This window comes from Canis lupus, chromosome 18, assembly GCF_003254725.2.
Source record: "Canis lupus dingo isolate Sandy chromosome 18, ASM325472v2, whole genome shotgun sequence".
Lineage (NCBI taxonomy): Eukaryota > Metazoa > Chordata > Mammalia > Carnivora > Canidae > Canis > Canis lupus.
Window position 1 is genome coordinate 8,356,686 of NC_064260.1, and position 21,368 is coordinate 8,378,053.

The window sequence follows — 21,368 nt, forward strand, 5'->3', positions numbered from 1 at the left end:
GTAGAAATTGAAGAAGGAAAATATGGATTATATGAAAAGCAAGATAAAGAAAAAAAGCAAACTAAAATAAATCCAAAACCCATCACAAAAGACATGTGAGCCATGGTGGAAATGTCTGGAAGGTGCATTGAAATCTCAGAAGCAGAGTAGGAGAATATTGCATTTTTGAACTGATACGAAGAATTGTTCCAAACTGATAACATTACATTGTATGTCTGAATAGTATTGCAAAATCAAGTAGAATAAAGCACAGAAAAGGAAACAAAGTGAACAAACCAAGGCATATCATTGTGAATCTCATGGAAATCAAAGCCCATAAGAAAATCTTAAAACTGCCAGACAAGGAAAAAAGACATATTACTTTCTTTTTAAAAAAATGTATTTTTTAAAATTATAATTTCAGTATAGTTAACCTACGGTGTTATATTAGTTGCAAGTATACAATATAGTAATTCAACACATCCATACAATACCAGATGCTCATCACAGCAAATGGCCTACTTAATCCCCATCATGTATTTCACCTGTCACCCACCCCTCTCCCTTCTGGTGACCATCAGTTTGTTCTCTAATTAAGAGACTGTTTCTTGGTTTGCCTCTCTCTATTTTCCCTTTGCTTGTTTGTTTTGTCTCTTAAATCCCACATATGAGTGAAATCACATGGTATTTATCTTTCTCTGACTTATTTTGTTTAGTATAATACCCTCTAGTTCCATCCACATCATTGCAAATAGCAAGGTTTCATTCTTTTTAATGGTTGGATAATATTAAGAACATATTACATTCAATAATAAAATACTTTCATTATGCTTAAGGCCACAAAAATAGAATTGATTCCTTAATAGAAATTATGGAAGCCTAAACACAGTTGAAATGTTGACCAAAAAATAACTGCAAATTTAAAATTTTATACCAAGCAAAATACTTTGGATGGAATTTGATACCACCAAGGAAAATAAAGAAGAAATGAAGTGGAAAAAAATGAAAGAAATATATGTACAAATCTAAATGAATTTTGATTTATCAGCATATTTAATTTCCCCTTTAGACCATGCAAGGACTTCAGAATACTTTAACTCCATTTGGTGGATTTTAATTATACCTTGATTTTTTTAACTCCACCAGCTAGATATTATACACAATAGTATCAATAATATTATGAAGGAGTTTAAGTATATGTAGAATGAACAAATATGATAATAATAGTGCAAAAGTGGAAAGATATATTTTAATGGCTTTGCATTGTACTGAGAGTGGTTAAAGTAATTATTTAAATGAAACTCTAATAAGTCAAAGATGCATGTTGTAATTTTTAGGTTAACATCAAATGAAAAGTAAAGAATGTACAACTAATAAGCTAACAGGATATGGAATAGGCTAATTTTAACAATTACTTGATTAATACAAAATTAGACAATAAGAAAAAACTGTCTAGGGAGGGCTTTATAGCAGAAGAATAACTAGAAATATATATCTTTATAAATGTGTCAGGATCAATCTATGAGAAAGATAAAATGATTCTAAATATATATGGGTCTAATAATATAGCTTCAATATATTTAAGAAAAATTGACCAGAACTAAATAAAAACTAACATAACTTCATAAAAACAGCGACAGTAATGTCTAGTTAGTGAGGTTAAAGAAAAAATCAAGGTATAATTAAAATGAGTGGAGGGGCACCTGGATGGCTCAGTTGGTTAAGCACCTGACTCTTGATTTTGACTCAGGTCATGATCTCAGGATGGTGAGATCAAGCCCGGTGTCAGGCTGCAGTGGGAGTAGAGCCTGCTTAGGATTCTCTCTCTTCCTCTCCTTCTCCACCTCCACACACCCCCCACCCTCCCCTTTCATGTGAACACACACACTTTCTCTCCCTCTCTCTCTCTCTCTCTCTCTCTCACACACACACACACACACAGGTCTAATGATGGAGTTACAGTGTTCTGAAGTTCTTGCATGGCCTAAAGTGGAAAATAAATATATTAATAAATTTTATACTTTTATAAATTAATACACAAGTTAAAATTTCTGGAGTAATTTCTAGAATAGATTAAATTGAGTAGAACTCCAAACCAAGAGAGGGATAAAATCAAAAGAAAAAGTAGGGTACTTGAATCAATTTGAAAGTTAAAAACAAAAGGAAAATATAATAGTAAAGGGGGGAGGGAAATCCTCACATCCATTATGATGGATACTACAAAAAAAAAAAAAAACAGAAAATAACAGGTATTGGCAAGAATGTGGAAAAATTGGACTCTTACTGCACTGTTGGTGGAATTGTAAAATGGTGCAACTTCTGTGAAAACCCGTATGGCAGTTCCCCACCCCCCAAATTAAAAATAGAACTACCATATGATTTAGCAATCCCACTTTTGGATATATAGCCAAAAGAATTGAAAACAGAGTCTCAGAGAGATATTTACACGCCCATATTTATAGCAGCACTTTTCTCAATAGTCAAAAGGTAGAAGCTACCCAAATGTCCATGGAAGGATGAACAGGTAAACAAAATATGGTATTTACATATGATGGAGTATTATTCAGCCTTAAAATGGAGATAAATCCTATCACATTCTACAGTACAGATGAGCCTTTAGGACATGATGCTAAGTGAAATAAGTGAGTCACAAAAAGATAAATACTGTATGATTCTACTGATATGAAATATCTAAAATAGTCAAATTCATAGAAACAAGTAGAATGTCAGTTACCAGGGGCTGGTGCAGGAGGAAATGAAGAGTTGTGGACTAATGGATATAGAGTTTTGGTTTGCAAGATGAAAAAGTTCTGGAGATCTGATTCTTAACAATTATGAATATTTTAATAGTATTGATATGTGTACTTAAAAGATGGTAAATTTATGTTATGTATGGTTTTTGCCACAATAAAAATGAGGTAAGATAGCAAGTATAAATAAAAGTTGGAAGGCATGCATATAAATATATTGGTTATCAGAATCAGTGTAAATGAACTAAATTTTCCAGTTCAAACAAAGATTGTGGGGATCCCTGGGTGGCTCAGCGGTTTAGCGTCTGCCTTCAGCCAAGGGCATGGTCCTGGAGTCCCGGGATCGAGTCCCACATCGGGCTCCCTGCATGGAGCCGGCTTCTCCCTCTGCCTATGTCTCTGCCTTTCTCTCTCTCTCTGTGTCTCTCATGAATAAATATATAAAATCTTTTTTTAAAAAAACAAAGATTGTTAGACAAGAGTAAAATTTAACCTTGATTTTTAAAAAATCCAGGTATTTATTTTTTAAAAATATGGGGATCCCTGGGTGGCTCAGTGGTTTAGTGCCTGCATTTGGCCCAGGGCATGATCCTAGAGTCCCTGGATCGAGTCCCACATCCGGCTCTCTGCATGGAGCCTGTTTCTCCTTCTGCCTGTGTCTCTGCTTCTCTCTCTCTGTGTCTCTCATGAATAAATAAAATCTTAAAAATATATATATCTGAAATATACGGACACCAAAAGATTAAAAGTAAAGAGATACAAGAATTATAAGCCAGTTAAGGACTAATCATAATTGAATTAGTATGGATTTATTATACAGAAAAAGTAGTTCTTATGGCAAAATAAGATTAGTAAGGATAAGACGAATCATAACCTCTTAATAAAAGATTACATTCTTAAGACTTACAATTCCAAAACTATATGTACATAACAGCATAGCTTAGACATAAATCAAAATATTAACAGAAATAGAAAACCTGACACACCTAACATTATAAATGAAAATTTAGTGCAGCTTTCTTAGTAGCTAGTAGATCAAGCACAAATACATCATGAATATAGAAGACTGGAATAGCACAATTAAAAGCTTGATCTAATTGGCATATATAGAATATAGTAACTCTCCAAATTTTTATTCTTTTCAAGCAAGAATGATAATATTTACCAAAATCGACCATACACTTGGGCTATAAAGTAAGGTTCAATGAATATTAAAGAATCAGTATCATATAGAATAATTTCTAAAATTATGGTCATAATGAAATTATTTTAGAAATCAATGACTCAAAGATAACTCAGAAAAGCCCACATATTTAGAAATGTAAAACTATTTCCCAAATATCTATGGAGCAAAGAAAGAATCACAAAAGAAATAAGAAAGTACTTAATTCTGAGTAATAAAATTCTGACAGTAATGAAAATATAATATCAAAACTGTGGGATTCAGTTTAAATAAAATTTGGAGAGAAATACATAGTCATAATGCTTATATTAAAAAGAAAGAAGTAACTATTGATAAATAACAAATTACTCCAAAACTAAATGGCTTAAAAATAACAAACATTTGTGATTTTATAGTTCCTGTGGGTCAGAAGTATGGAGTGGCCTGGCTTGGTAGTTCTTGCTCAGGCTCTGTCATGAGGCATCAGTTAAGCTATGGACCAGGGCTCCAGCCATTTGAAGGCTTGACTAGGCCTGAAGAATTTCCTTTGTAAGATGGTTCACTCATGTGGCCATTGGCTGGAAGCCCCAATATTTTTCCAGGAGATCCTATTCTATGGTGACCAATCATCCCAGTTTTTTCAGGGCTGAAATATTGTCAGGAACACAGGACTTTCAATGCCCTAACTGGGAAACTCCCAAACAAACCAGAACACCTGGTCACCCTACAAACCTTCTACAGGGCTGCTTGACTTACTACAGAGTGAGTAATCCAAAAGATAGCAAGAAGAAGGCCACAATTTGTTTTGTGACTTTGTCTCAGAAGGCACACATCATTACTCTGCCATAATCCATTTATTAGAAGCCATTCAATAAGTCCAGTCCACAATCAAAGGGAGGACTTCACCTTTTTGAAGAAAAAAGTATCAAGAAATTTGTGGACATGTTTTAAGACTGCCATACTATACGTCCAACTGAAGAAGTTAGAAAAACACAACAGGGTAAATAACAAAGTAATACAAAGGGATTAATAAAGACAAGTAGAAATTGAGACAGAGAGCAAAGCTATTACAGAATAGATCATAAGAAAGGCAAAAAAAAAAAAAAAAAAAAGAAAAAGAAATCAAAGATGACCCAAATAAATGGAAAGACATTATTTTGTTCATTGGTTAGAAATTTTGACATAATAAAGATGTCAATTACGTCCAAATTGGCTTACAGATTAATGTAATTCTAACCAATATACCATCATAAGTTTTTATGGATGTGTACAGCTAATTCTAAAATATATGTGGGCAAAGGAACTTGAATAGCCAAAACCAGTTTTGAAAATGAAGAATTAACTTGAAGGAAATACACCACCCAATTTTAATACTTGTCGTAAAGCTACAGTAATCAAGACCATATGGCATTAGTAAAGGGATAGAAACATAGGTCAGTGAAACACAATAAAGATCCCAGTAATATACCCACACAAATATGGCCAACTGATTTTAAACGAAGGTGTAGAGTTCATTCAAGGGAGAAAAAATTAGACTTTTCAAAATTGGCATTGGGATAATTGGATATCCCTCCTCAATAATGTGAACTTTGACCTATACCTCAGACCTTATACAAAATTAACTCAAAATGAATCATAGGTGTAAGTATAAAGCAAAACTATGTAACTTTTGGAACAAAAATATATGAAAAAATTTTCATCGTCTGGGGTTAGACAGAGTTCTTAGATATGACACCAAAAGTATGATCCATAAAAGAAAAAAAAAAAGGTAAGTTATTAGATTTCATCACCATAAAAAAAGTTTGCTCTGTGAAAGACATTGTTAAAAGACTGTGACAGGCTACAGGCTTGGAGGAAATGTTTGTAAATCACATGTCCAACAAAAGCTTGTGTTCTGAATATACAGAGAACTCTCGAAGCTCAAGAGTGAGAAAACAGCCAATTAAAAAGCAAAGTATTTGAACAGACACTTCACCAATGGGGATATACAAATGGTAATAAGCACATCAGCCATTAGAGAAATAAATACAAATTAAAATCACTATGAGATACCACTATACACCAATTAAAGGGCCACAGTAAATACTACTGACAATATCAAGTGAGTATATTGAGTGGCTGGAATCTTTGATTGCTGATGGGAATGCAACATGGTACAAATCTTCAGGCTCTTATAGAGTCAAACATGTGTATGCCACATGATCTAGAAATCCTATTCTTGGATCGAGAGATAAAGCAAGTATGAAAAATCAACAAAATTAATGAGGAAAATCAGAGATTGCAGAGATTTAAACTTTTAAGAGAATATTGTGAACATCTGCATAACAATGTATTGGAAACGTCAGCGAAATGGGCACTGTTTTAGAAAAATATAAACAACGAAAACTGACTAAAATTATTGAGAAAAAAATCTAAAATAAGCAAGTCAGTAGTTAAAAATAATCCTACAAAGAAAGCATCAGGCCAGAGTTACAGGTGAATTTTCTCAAATATTGAGGTAACAAATATTTCCAATATTATTGAAATTCTTTCAGGAATAATACAAGGGAAGATACCTCCCAAGTTATTCTGTTCATTTACAATAAACTTGAGAAGAACATATAAGAAAGGAATATTAAGGATCAATGTCACTACTGTACATAGCCAATGTCGTAGTGTACACAACTTTCATAATTAAGTTGATTTTTTTAAAGATTTTATTTATTTATTTATTCATGAGAGACACACAGAGAGAGAGGCAGAGACACAGGCAGAGAGAGAAGCAGGTTCCATGCAGGGAGCCTGATCTGGGGACTCGATCCTAGAACTCCAGAACCACACCCTGGGCCAAAGGTAGGCACTAAACCTCTGAGCCTTCCAGGAGTCCCCATTAAGTTGATTATAGAAATGCAAGGTTGGGTCAATATTTCAAAATTAGTATTTTTTAAGATTTTATTTATTTATTCATGAGAGACACACAGAGAGAGAGAGGCAGAGACACAGGCAGAGGGAGAAGCAGGCTCCATGCAGGGAGCCTGATGTGGGACTCGATCCCGGGTCTCCAGGATCATGCCCTGGACTGAATGCGGCGCTAAACCACTGAGCCACCCGGGCTGCCCAATATTTCATAATTATTAATCATAATTCATCCCACTGACATACGAAACTATATAATTATCCCACTAGACAATTTTAAAATTTTGGTAATTTCGACATCTATTCATGAGAAAAATCTATTGACCAACTAAGGAATAGAAATAAATATCCTTAAGATGAAAAGCATGCAAAAAATATCTATAATAAACACCATATTCAATGGGGGAAATATGAAAAGCACTTTAAAAGTTAAATTTTTTCAAAGAAAATATTTTTAAATCACCAATGTCCAGTATCACGTGTTGTATTCAACATTGTAACAGAAATCCTACCAGGTCAAAAAGACAAACAAAACAAAAGTCATAAAGATAGGACACAAGTGACTTGTCTGTATTTTAGTAATGACCAGAAAACATAATTTTTCAAGCTAACATTTAAAATAGCAATAATAGGGATCCCTGGGTGGCGCAGCGGTTTAGCGCCTGCCTTTGGCCCAGGGCGCGATCCTGGAGACCCAGGATCGAGTCCCACGTCAGGCTCCCGGTGCATGGAGCCTGCTTCTCCCTCTGCCTGTGTCTCTGCCTCTCTCTCTCTCTCTCTCTCTCTCTGTGACTATCATAAATAAATAAAAATTTAAAAAAAAAAAAAAAAAAAAAAAAAAAAAAAAAAAATAAATAAAATAGCAATAATAATGTCAGGTGTCTTGGAATAAAGTTCTGGCATAAACTAATCATTTGTATAACATAAACAATTAAGGCATAAGTGAGAGATGGACACAATACATGGACAGGCATACAATGTCTACATGGGTAGACTCAATATTATTAAGATGTAGGTTCTCTTGCAAATTGCTCCATAGATTCAATACAACAGCAACTCATAATACCTACAGGGTAGTTGCTTTTATTTTATTTTTTTGCTTTATTTGAACTAGTTAAAAACATCCTGGTTCTAAAACGTATGCGGAAAAGCAGAAGGCCAAGAAGAGCCATGACAGGGCTACAGAGACGGAGAGGCCATGGAAGCTTGCCTGGTGAAGTAGCAGTCATTGGCACGTGTAATAAATAAAAGTGCAGAATTGGCACAAAGATGGACAAATACAAAGAATGAGACTGAAAAGCAGACTCACACACACACACGACATGGGAAGACTCGAACCTATTTAAGCCCAAACCTCCTCGAGCTATGCCTGTGCTGCACTGTGAAGGAATAAACGGCCTTGTAGGTGAAGAGTTGGACATGAGGCTGACACCACACATGCAAGACAATTCCAGGTTCTTTAGATACTTGCGTGTAAATCACAACATTGAAAAATGTTTAGAAAGGGGCGCCTGGGTGGTTCAGTCAGTGGAGCATCTCACTCTCCATCTCAGCTCAGGTCGTGATCCCAGGATCCTGGGATCAAGCTCCGGGTTGGGCCTGCGCTCAGTGCAGAGTCTGCCCCTTTTGCTCTGCTCCTCCCCCCATTCATGCTCTCTATCTCTAAGATAAGTAAATAAAGTCTTGATTTTTAAAAATTAGAAAAAGTTTTAGAAAAAAAAAAACATATATGAGAACTTCCTTAAGATCTTCATCAAATAGGGGAATATTTCTTAAAGAAAAAATCTGCATTTTAAACCATAAAAGATAAAGACTGATCAATTTTACCACAATAAATAACTGATATTTATCTAAAGACTTAAGAGTGAAAGGACATGCCACACACAGGGAGGTTTGTGCAGCACATTCAGTTGATACTTTTTATATAAATACAGACAAAGCACATTTATAATATATGCTGAAATACTATAAAACAATGAGAAAATAACTCCCTGGAGTGCCTATGTTTGAACCTGATGGTATAGAGCTTTACCAAAATGCCTGGAAATTATATTCCCAGGCTTTACACAATTGATCTAGTAGTTAATTTTTAAAAATAAAGTTAATATTTAGAATAATAAGGTCCTACGCATCACTAAAGCAAAAAAAAAAAAAAAATTGAAAACTCTTGATTTTTTTTTCTTTTCCCTGAAGAAGAGTATCTTTACCCCCTTTTCCTGAACAACTTTAAATATACAGAAATGTGTGAATATTCTACTTCCTCTTTCAGAATAAATGTGCTTAGTTATTTACTTATTCATGTGTACAAGAAATTTATTAATAGCAAAAGCCAGGAGGAAAGTATCATAAATAGAACCCTCTTATAAAAACAATAAAAAGCATAAAATATTAGGAGTATATGTAAACTATTCAAGACTTACGAAAACCTAATTTCATAAAGAACAATTTAAGTAAACGGAAATTTAGTTCATCGTTGGGAATGTTTCTGAGCATAAAGATACTTAACTTCCCAAAGAGAATCTGTAAGTTTAATGCAGTTGCGATAAAAATCACAACAGGAGGGATCCCTGGGTGGCGCAGCGGTTTAGCGCCTGCCTTTGGCCCAGGGCGCGATCCTGGAGACCCGGGATCGAATCCCACGTCGGGCTCCCGGTGCATGGAGCCTGCTTCTCCCTCTGCCTGTGTCTCTGCCTCTCCTTCTGCCTGTGTCTCTGCCTCTCTCTCTCTCTGTGTGGCTATCATAAATAAATAAATAAAAAATTAAAAAAAAAAGAAATAAAAAAAAAATCACAACAGGATTTAAAAACAAAATATAGCAGCTTATTCTAATAGCATCTGAGAAGACACTACCAGTGAAGAGATGAGAAATGTTTCAAAATGAGACAAAGTTCTGTTTTGTCCAATAAACCTTGTCAAACATATATTTGCCATTCTTTACATCTTCCTTTATTTTGCCAAAAGCTGATTGCCTGAAATGCCAAAAGCTGAGAGAGGAGCACTAAAAGCTTGTGTCCGTTCTTAGATCTCTCAGGGATTTTGCTTTATACACCTTGACTCTGTTACTAAGCACAGAAAGTTTCAGAAGTTACACTTTTATTATCAAGCATGTCTTTCTTTTATAACGGACCCTTGGTAGGTGCGTCCTAATTTCACAGGTCCCTGGCATTGCTGGGGTAAAAGCCTCTATTGCACATCTGCATTACAGTGCAGAGATTTTTAGTTTAGATTTTCCAGACTTATTTGTCAACTGGGTCTTTTCTTTCCCAGTGTTTCTGTTTCAGGTGTGACTGGACTAGAACACGTTTGAATTCTTTAGTATCTGTCTTCAACGACTCCAGCAGTAGGTCTCCTCGGTTTTGAACTACTTATGTGTAAATTCCTGCTTTGGAATTCTTAAAGAAAAGACATTGGGGGAAAAAAAACAGAAAAAAGAAAAGACATTGGAAGTTTTCGAATACATCAGACAATCGTGCCTAGAGTTGTATTTTTCTCTTTGATATGGTTAATCTATGTGCTTTCGAATTTACCGACAATTTATTCGCCAGAAGGTTGTGTGTGGTTTTATTAGTGTTTAGAAAGGACAAATTCCTAGATATATTTTTACATTTAATGCTTTTAGGATTTTTAGTTATTTGCTTTAGCCTTTACACAGAATCTTTCCTTTCGGTTAGCTTTGGGATTCCCCCCCCCCCCCCCCCAGGGTTTGAAGTAGATATTTAATTTCTTAAAATTTAGAAAATTTCTCTTCCTCCCTTCCCCCTTTTTTCCTCCTCCTCCTTCTTCTCCTTGTTCTTTTAATTCTCCTTCATCCTCTCCTTCTTCTTCTTCTTGAAAATAAACATACCCAGAGAGTTATGCTGTGATGATTCCTCATAAATATTTATCTCTAAGCTTTAAATTAGAATTATTTTCTCCCAAAGATTCAGTTACTGCATTCTTTATACTCTCACTTGACCCTATTGCTCTTTAGGACACATTTGTTTCAAAGTTATTAGAACTAAAAAAAAATTCTCATGATCATGCATTTGTATTTGTATGTATTATGTGTGTCACATAATCCATTGTTAGACAAAATATATGCTTTTAAAAACTTACTCAGACTTGTGGCCTAATATGGTATAGATTTTTGTAAATAAGACATTGACTTAAAAAAATAAAATAAAATAAAGACATTGACTTGGGAATAAGGCATACTCCCTGTTTTATGAGCTAAAATTAGTTATAAATATGTTAGTTCTACTTTATTAATTGTATTGTTCATACACAACATGTCTTTATTTGTTTTTATTCATGTGCTGAAAATAAATAACCAGTGTTCTCCCTCAGAGGAAAGAAACCAATATTTTGTTTCTAAAGACCCAGGCTGCTTCTCCCACAGGTGGAATAAACCACTGTCCCTTTGTTTTTCAGAACTAAAGAGAATATTTTCCCCATTAGTCCATGCCCTGTAGGTTGGAGGACTTGGCAGGGATTTCTGGGAGGGTAACTCTGGAAGCTGCGCACTCCTTCCTGTGACTTTGGAAGCTTCCAGAGTAGATTTCTGTAGTGGAGCTTGGCACAGGGGGGAGAGGAACCCCAGCCTACTTCATCCCCATCTCAGGCTCAGGGTCCCAGGAAGTCCTCCCTTCCATTTTGGGGCAGGCAGTGAACTTCCAACAACAGGGTCCTTATCTTTTCATGTCTTCTGGCTCCTTAATTCTGCACCGAATGGGATTTTCATAGAAAGTGGGGAGCACTACCTTGAGTGCTCTGTACCCTACTCAGTGTCCACATGTAGTAGGTCCTCAGGAAACATCTAGAAGTAGAACCAATCTGTATGAAGTTACTTTGTACTTCTGCAGTGCTAGACCATTTGAACCAACCCATCATAAGTGGATAATCATTGCTTTCCTTTATTTCCATTATGTTTTGTTATTATTCAGAAGGAAGCACCAGCCCCTCGCCAGGCAGTAACAAGGCACACGTTTTACAGATGTAATACTGACAGTTTCGGAGTGTCAACGCTAGTTATTTTTTAAAGGAGAGAAACGTGCTATTTCACAACTGGTGCCTCAAAACCTTGGAGAACTTTAGCAACGTTTAAATCAATAGTTCTGTATTTCCCCAGATAGTCCCTGACATTCTACAATTTCCGAGGAGTGCCTCGGTGACTCAGCTGGGTAAGCCACCAACTCTTGGCTTTGGTTCAGGTCATGATCTCCAGGTCCGGAGATCCAGACTCCATGCCCAGCAGGGAGTCTGCTTGAGATTCTCTTCCTCCCTCTGCCCCTGCCCCTCCTGCTGTGTGTGCTCTCCCTGTCTCTCTAAAATAAACAAACAAACAAACAAATATTAAAATTTCCTAAACATATTTCATAGGATAATAAAGACGTTAATGGCAAATTATTTTATCCCACATTTTGGCTTCCAAATTACCGAATAGCACCTTTGTGCTAGCTCAGTATCTGCTTACTCCCAACACCAGCCCACTCCCTGTGCTTCACATTCAATTAATCATGTTCTTTCTTTTTTCCTTCTTTCTTTCGTTTTTTCTTTCTTTCTTTCTTTCTTTTGCTTCTTTCTTTGTTTCAGGGGTAGAATTTAGCCATTCTTCAGTTGCATATAACACCCACTGCTCATCACATCACATGTCCTCCTTAATGTCCATCACCCAGTCACCCCATCCCCCAGTCACCGCCCCCCCCAGTCACCCTCAGTTTGCTCCTTAAGAGGTCAGTGCCTCTCATGGTTTGCCTCCCTCTCAATTTTCATCTTATTTTATTTTTCCTTCCCTTCTCCTATGTTCATCTGTTCTGTTTCTTAAATTCCACATAGGAGTGAAATTGTGCGCTATTTGTCTTTCTCTAACTGACATATTTCACTTAGCTTAACACCCTCTAGTTCTATCCACATCATTGCAAATGGCAAGATTTCATCCTTTCTGATGGCTGAGTAATATTCCATTGTGTACATATATACCATGTCTTCTTTACCCATTCATCTGTCAATGGACGTCGATTACTCATGTTCTTAATTGGTGAGAATTGTGGTTTTTGTTTTATTTTGTCTTGACTGAATATTTCTGTTCCTCTGGGGAAGTCCCTCAAGGGGAGGAAAGCTCGTTTCTGATTTGGAGGCTCTGAAGGTCAACCTTTTATCAACCTGCTTACATCACCTATGGCTACTGCTGGATCTGGGGCTCATGGACTGACTATTCCCTTAATGGCACCTTAGTCTGTCACTCAGCTTTAGCTGCACTTCAGTAATAGAATGATTTGGTTTTAGGCCTTGATCTTCTACTTACATTTCTTCTATCATGTTTTAGCCAATGAAGTGAAGAGTGGGAAGGTATTTGTCTTCACCACTCACCTTTGCCCTAGCACGTGTGCACACATGTGCACACACACACACCATGAATCCTGTTTTAATAAATTTGCTCATAGCAAAAACTTGAGCAGTATCTTTGACTCCTAGCTCTCTCTCAAACACCACCATTCATCATGTCTCATTGATTTATTTCACCTGAGTGTCTTCTGCATCCTCCCACTTCTCTCCATCCTCATTGCCATAACCGTATCTCAGGTATACCCATGCCCACTAGAATTGCTGCAGCAGCTTGCCAGCTTTTCCTCCTTCCAGTCTTCTCTTCAAGTGGTTGCCAAGGTGAGCGACTTCCTCCCCAGAGAGAGGCCACATGATCCATTAGCTGTGGGCAAAATTATTAGAACTGTAATTTATGTTCATCTCATGCTTTAAACATTTAGAATGGTGTTTTTTTTATTTTACACAACATATTAGTATATCTGTAAATACATACTTCGTAAATAAATATTTTGTTATAGGAATGCCTGGGTGGCTCAGCGGTTGAGTGTCTGCCTTTGGCTCAGGGTGTGATCCCAGGGTCCGGGGATTGAGTACCGCATCGGGCTCTCTGTGAGGAGCCTGCTTCTCCCTCTGTCTGTCTGTCTGTCTCTCTCTTTCTCTCATGAATAAATAAATAAAATCTTAAAAAAATAATTTGTTATAGGGAAGTATGCTCAAAAATATTTTACTCATGAGTTGACAATAAAAAAAATAAGTGTACAGATCACTGTTTTACAAAGGACAACTAACGAAGTATACAAATTAGGATAAACTTGTAGAAATACAACCTGCTGATAACATTATTGCATTAAACACCACCATACCCAATTGGACTGAGGGGTAAGTTTAGATTTCTTCTTCTTTTAGAAAAAAAATGGCTTAGTTGACATATAATATACATACCATAAAATAAATCTACTTAAATGGTACAATTTCATGTTTTTATATGTTTTCAAATATGTGCAACCATAACTACAATCAGTTTTGGCCTGGTTTCATCACTTCAAAGGGAAATCTTTTAGTATCTTTTAGCCTTACCTCTCCATCTCTCCACATCCACCTTGAGCTCTAAGAAACCACTAATTGACTTTCTGTCATATATACTTCTTTATTTTGGACATTTCATATGTATGGAATCATATAATGACTTCTGTGACTGACTTCTTCTACTTGATATAAGGATTTCAAAGTTCATTCAAGATACAGCATTCCTTTTTATGGACAGATAATATTCCATTGTATGGATTTTGCACTTTTTTTTTTTTACTATCTTCTATCGACAGACATTGTGTTGTTTTTCCCTTTTGTCTATTATAAAAAATGCTGTTATAAACTTATAGGATTTGATGTGAACATACGTTTTTACTTTCTTGGTTACGTACTAGGGGTTGAATTGTTAGGTCATATGGTAATGCTAGTTCAATTAAAGAACTGCCAGACTGTTTTCCAAAGTGATCACACCAATTTATATGCCCACTAACAATGTATAAAGGCTCCAGTTTCTCTATAACCTGGTCAACACTAGTTATTATGATTTTTTTATTCTAGTGGTCCTAGAGGGTGTGAGGTAGGATCTCACTGTGATTTTGATTTCTATTTCCCTGACAACTTATGTGTTGAGCATTTTTCGTGTGTTTATTGGTCATTTGTGTATATTCCTTGGAGAAACGTCTATGCGGATCTTTTGCTCAGGTTTTTTTGCTCATTTTTTAAAAAGGTTTTATTTATTTATTTGTCAAAAAGAGAGAGAGCAAGCAGGGGGAAGCATGAAATGGAGAAGCAGACATCCTGCTGAGCAGGGAGCCCAATATGGGGTTTGATCCCAGGATCCTGGGACCAAGACCTGAGTTGAAGGCAGATGCTTAACAAACTGGCCACCCAGGCACCCACTTTTGCTCATCTTTAACTGAATTATCCATTTGTTATTGAGTTGTAAGGGTTCGTTACATATTCAAGATACAAAACCCATATCCAATATATTATTTACAAATATATTTTCTTATTCTGTGGATTGTCTTTTCACTTTCTTGGTAGTGTTTTGATAAGCAAAAGTTTTTAATGTGATGAAGTCCAATTTATTCATTTTTTTTCTCTTATTGCTCATGCCTTTTGTGTTATAGATAAGAATTCTTTGCCAAATCCAAGGTCATAAGGTTTTGACACTGTGTTTCTTTCTAAGTGTTTGATAGTTGTGGCTCTTACATTTAGGTCTTTGATCCATTTGATGTTAATTTTTTATATGATGTGAGGAAAAATTCTTTTATTATTTTTCTTATATTTTTAAATAATTTCTACCCCCAGTGTGGGGCTTGAACTCATGATTCTGAGATAGAGTCATATATTCTATCAACTGAGCCAGTCAGACACCCCTTAACTTCATTCTTTTATAAATAACTATCCAGTTGTCCTAGCACCTTTTGTTGAAAAGACTATTCTTTCTCCATTGAATGATCTTGTAACCTTGTCAAAAATTAGTTGAGTGTAGATGTATGAATTTATTTCTGGAAACTCAGTGCTATTCCACAGATCTATATATCTCTTTTTGTGCTGGTACTATCCTGTCTTGATTACTATTGCTTTATAGTAAGTTTTGAAATCAGGAAGTGTGAATACTCCTATTTTTATCTTCTTTTTCAGGATTATTTTGGCTATTCAGGATTCCTTGCAATTCCACATGAATTTTAGAATCAACTTCTCAATTTCTATGAAGGAGTCAGCTGGGATTCTGATAGAGATTGTATTAACCCTATAGATCTTTTTAGGGACTACTGACAACAATATAACATCTTCCAATCTCTGAACATGAGATCTTTTCCTTTTACTTAGATCTTTAATTCTTTTGAAGAGTAACTTTTTTTTTCCCACTTCTTTAGTGATTCCTGATGTTATTGTGAATGGATTTGGTGTTTTTTGTTTGTTTTTAAGTAAACTCTATTCCCGCCATGGGCTTGAACTCATGACCCCAAGATGAAGAGTCACATGCTCTATTGGCTGAGCCAATGGGGCTCGCTGCAGATTTGTTTTCTTAATTTCACCTTCAAATTGTCTGTTGCAAGTATATAGAACTACAGCTAATTTTTGCATATTGATTTTGAACCCTACACTCTTGTTAAACTTGTTGTTTAGTTCTAGTAGTATTTTGATGGATTCTTTTGGATTCTTATATAAGAATATGTCATTTGTGAATAGAGATAATCTTATTTCTTCTTTCCATCCTGGGTATATTTGTTTCTTTTTCTTACCTAATTGTCATGGCAAGGACTGCGAGTACCTTGTTGAGTAGCATCATCAAGAGCAAACATTTTGTTCTGTTTTTCATCTTAGAAGAACCATCCAATCCTTCACCATTGAGTATAATGTTAGCTGTGAGTCTTTTGTAGACAACCTTTATCAAGTTGAGGAAGCATCCTTCTAAGTTTCTTGGACTTTTCATCAAGATATATGTTGGGTTTTGTCAAATGCTTTTTCTTTGTCTATTGAAATGATCATGTGATTTTTTTTTATGTTATAGATACACTGTATTATCTAATTGATGTTTGGATGTTGAACAAATCTTCCATTCTTTGGATAAGTCTCACTTGATCATGGTATTTATTTTTGTTAGATTTAGTTTGGTAGAATTTTTTGAGGATTTATGCAACTGTAATCATAAAAAAATACTGGTCTGTAGTTTCCTTGTGATGTCTTCATCTGGTTTTGGTATCAGGATAATACCATCCTCATAAAATAAGTTGGGAAGTGTTCCTTCCACTTCTATTTTTTCTTCCTTTTTCTCTTTGTTCTTTGGCTTGCACGCTCTCTATTGATCTCTCTCCCAGTTCTATAATTCTTTCTTCTGCCAGTTCAAATCTACTGTCGAATTTCTCCAGAGATTTTGTTTTTATTTCAGTACTTTTTAACTACAGAATTTCCACTCAGCTCTTTTTAATAATTTCTGTATCTTTATTGATATTCTCCATTCGAAGTGACATTGGCCTCGTATCTTCCTCTACTTCTTTCCTTGTGCTTTCCTTCCATTCTATGAACATTCTTATAATGCCTGTCTTAAGGTATTTTTCTCTGAATCCTGAATCTTGCTCTTGCAGGCAGTTTCGATGCCTCCTCTTTATTCTGGTGTATGGGTCCTACTCTCCTGTTTCTTCCAATGCTTTGCAATTTTCTGTTGGAAACTGGATATTTTAAATGGTATATTGTAGCAACTCTTGGCATAAGTCCCCCTCTCCAAATCCTGTTATTGTTATTTGCTTGTTTATTTTTAGGAAATGGCTAGACTGCTTTAGTGAAGTTTATTTCTTTCACATCCAGTGTTCAGCCTTTGAGGTTCTTCCTCAGATAGGCTCAGCTTTGGATACATTCACAGTTTTGGTAGAGCTCTCTCTCTTTCTCTGACCACAGCCAGCTGTTAAACTTCACTGGTTGCCCTGTGATTGCTCTATTGTTTTCAACAATACCCAGGGTGGAGCATAAATTGCTCTGTGAACTAATTCAATCAAATCCTAGCTCCTTTGAAGGACTAGTTTCTGTGGTCTCTGTTAGATATTTGTTCTGACTCCAGGCATCCTCCCAGCTGTCTTACTCCCCAGTTTTCTCCCGCAAACTGGTCTACCAGCTGGCCTATATCTCTTTAAACCCACAAATCTCCTGATTGCTTTTCACCATAATGTCCATTGTTCTTGAGAGTACCCTTAGGTTTGAACTTCTCTGTGCTCTTTTGCAAATTTCACTTTTTTCCCTTCTTTTGGAAAAGATTAAGAGCTATCTGTCTTGTTGCCTGCTCTTGCGGCTAGGCAAATCTCTGAGCCTGGGATCTAGAGCTAGGGGGTGGGGGCAATGACAAGCCTCTTTCTGAGCCACATCCCCACTCTAGGGACTAAATGCTCAGCGGGAGCTGGCCGCAGCCTAAGGTTCTCTCAGCTTGCATCTCTTAGCCTGAAGCCATCATCCCACAAGTTGAGCAAAGATGACTGGGCCTCAGTGCTCTGGCAGCTAGGCTCAGGAGACAACAGCTGACGTCCTGCTTCTTGTTAAAGGAAAGCCCTCTGATGGAGCTGGACATCCAGGGAGCCCTGTGTTCTTCCCTGCAGCAGTTTGTGGTAGATATTCCCCTCCCTGAGTTGGGGGCAAAGGGTAGAGGAAGGGACCAGTCTCGGTTCAAATACAATAGACTCTTCCCTTTATCAAATTCCCATGGATTTTCTTGAATAGATGTTTCTTCATTCACTGTTTGCCCTTACAATCATTTCCAGAGGCTGTAAAGAGTTGTCCTTAATATAATTTTCATGAGTTTCACTGGGGAGAGGACCAACAGAACTCTTCACACTCTGTTGCTGGAAGTCAAACTTCTCCCTTATGTCTTAATGTATTTTAAAAACCTCTATGCTCAGACCCCTATTCTATCGCCAATCTCATCCATCTCAAACTCTATGACATGGCCATAAGAAACTGCCTTTCATTTCTTGAAGAAGCCATATTCCCTTTCACCCCCATGCTTTGCTCATGACATTCCTGCAGCCTGTGGCATGACTTTCCTTTCTTCACAAGGCTATCTTCTACTACTACATGGGAAAATTGTGCCAAATTCCCAACTCTCCATGTGTATTTTCACACCATCTTGATCTTTCAGCTTATCCCATTCATCATGTGTTAATTAACTATCAATGTATAAGTATCATCCAATAGAAAATAAGGGCTCTTAAAAGAGTCTTATCAATTATGGATTGAGTTTGGCTTCATGTAACAGAAAACTGAAACAACAGTGACTGAAACAGAAGAGAAGTTCCTTTTTACCGAGTAATGAAAAGTCCAAGGGCATTGTTCAGTAGCTCAAGAATACCCAATCTGAAGATCCTATAGTCTTCTTGGTCTTTTCCTTCTGGGTACATGATGGGTACTCTACCTCTAGGTATCATGTTTGCAATCCACACATAAGGAATAGAACAGAAGGAAGAAGGCAAAGTAATAATTTCTTAAAACAACATTCAAAGACAGCAGACTTCTGCTCGTGTCTTGTTCTCAATAAGTTGTAAACCAACTCTTGCAGCTACAAGGAGGCTGAAAAAATTGCAAGCTTTTCCCCTAGTTCCTAACAGAATAGAGTTCCGTTGGTAAGGAAGAAGGTATAATGGACTCTGACTAGGCAAAAATAGTCTCTGAAATGAGCAAGGAGTATATGCCTATGATTCACAGCTGTATTCCCATTGTTTAGCAGAGAACTAATAATAATCACTCAATAAATAAAAGTTAAATACAATAAGGACAAATGGTGTAATAGAATTGTAATAAAGTGTCTTCATATGACAGAGTTGTTCACATGGTATGTAAGACCACAAGAGGCTTTATTCATGCCCCATTATGATTCTTTTTTTTTAGATTTAAAAAAAAATATTTTGTTTATTTTATTATATGAGAGAGAGAGAGCATTAGCAAGGGGAGGGGCAAAAGGAAAGGGAAAGAAAGAGAGAGAGAGAGAGAATCCGAAGTAAATTCCATGCTGAGAATGGAGGCCCAGACGGGGCTCAATTTCATGACCACAAGATCATAACTTGACCCCAAACCAGAGGTTGGATGCTTAACCAACTGTGCCACCCAGGCTTCCTTCATCCCACATTATGATTCTTAATTTGAGATGTGCCTCGGGTGAAGGATGCATACCCAAATCTTGGGAAAGAAGAGTCATAAGTGTACCCATTGCCCTTAGGTGTGCCAATTCACTCCCTTACTGAGACTCGCTAATCTGGTAAAATCCTCTTTGTGTTACAAACAAGGAAACTGAGGTATAGTTCTAGGACTTACCCTCTATCACAAGATTATGGGTGCCTAATGAATTTAGAATATTATGTAGTAATTGGAAAATAATGAAAACAAAATTTACTATGAAACTAGCAGAATGAAAATTAATGAATTATAAATTTTAAACTGGATTTTTAGCAGACATAAATTTTAAATCATCAAAGATCAGTAGGATGTATTTGAAGTTTGTTTGCAAATGTATTCCCTGACATTTCCCTTATGAAATGTGACTTTAAGAATCACAGTCTTCCTTCTCATTTACAGAAGAATAGAAAATTATAGACCAACATCTGCAGTGAGCCCTACCAAAACTTTTCAATTGAAAGATGGCAGAGGAGCAGAGGATAATTCAAGGCACATGTCTGCATGGTGGAATGGCCTTTCATGTCATTTGAATTAACATCTTGTCTAGCTAAAGTTCACAAATCAATTTTAAATTTGAGAACTCCTTCCGGAAATGATTTCAGAGTATTCTGTGGATAAGAAGGTTTTCACATCATCTTCCCGTCTTTGCTTACTTAATGAATTATTCTCTTTAAGGGTTACATTTTCTGTATTTGGTTTGCCATCTGTGTCCTTTGAAGTCCAAATTCCATATCTCATATAGTCATTTTAGGGTTCAGTGCTGCACTGTCTCAGATAACTTAGCACTGGCAATCTGTTCCACTCCCTCTTTAACTGAAAGGCATTCAGTTACAATTTGAAGGTGAATGCCACTCCTCTAAAGTGAGACATCGGGCAAAAAAGCTTAATAACCTTGACAGAAACTCAAAGATGGAAAAACAAAACAAAACTCTAATGGGGGTCTTCCCCATGGGGAATCCTATTCCTAGCCCTCATCCACATAAATGAGACTTGAGTGGCAGACCTTTAGATATGCAATCGGGTCTTTAAAATAGGATGAGTAAAGCTACTAAACAAAAAGGTTGGACCCCTGACTACCTCAGAGACAGCGTACAGGTGAAGTACGCCATTTGGTTGTAGTAGACTGATGCAGCCAAAGGTGAACCCTGTCAAGGTGATTCAGTCAGTCAGTAGCACAGCCTCAAATCCTGGTCGCCTTAGATGATGCATCCACAGCTACACCTACCCTTCTTTTTTTCCTCCCTTTTTTCTTTTATAATTTACATGTAACATTGTATTAGTTTTGAATGTACAGCATAATGATTCAATATATTTATATATTGAGAAATGATTAGTGCAATAAGTTTAATTAACACCCATCACCACACAGTGACAACATTTTTTTTTCTTATGAGAACCTTTAAGATCTACTCTCTTAGCAATTTGCAAATATAGACTGGGGTATACTGTTAAATATGACCACCAGGCTATCCATTATGTCCCCAGGACTTGTTTATGTTATTACTGCAGGTTTGTATCTTTTGAGCACCTTCACCCATTTTGCCCACCCCCACGCACTCACATCTGGCCACTACCAATACATTCCC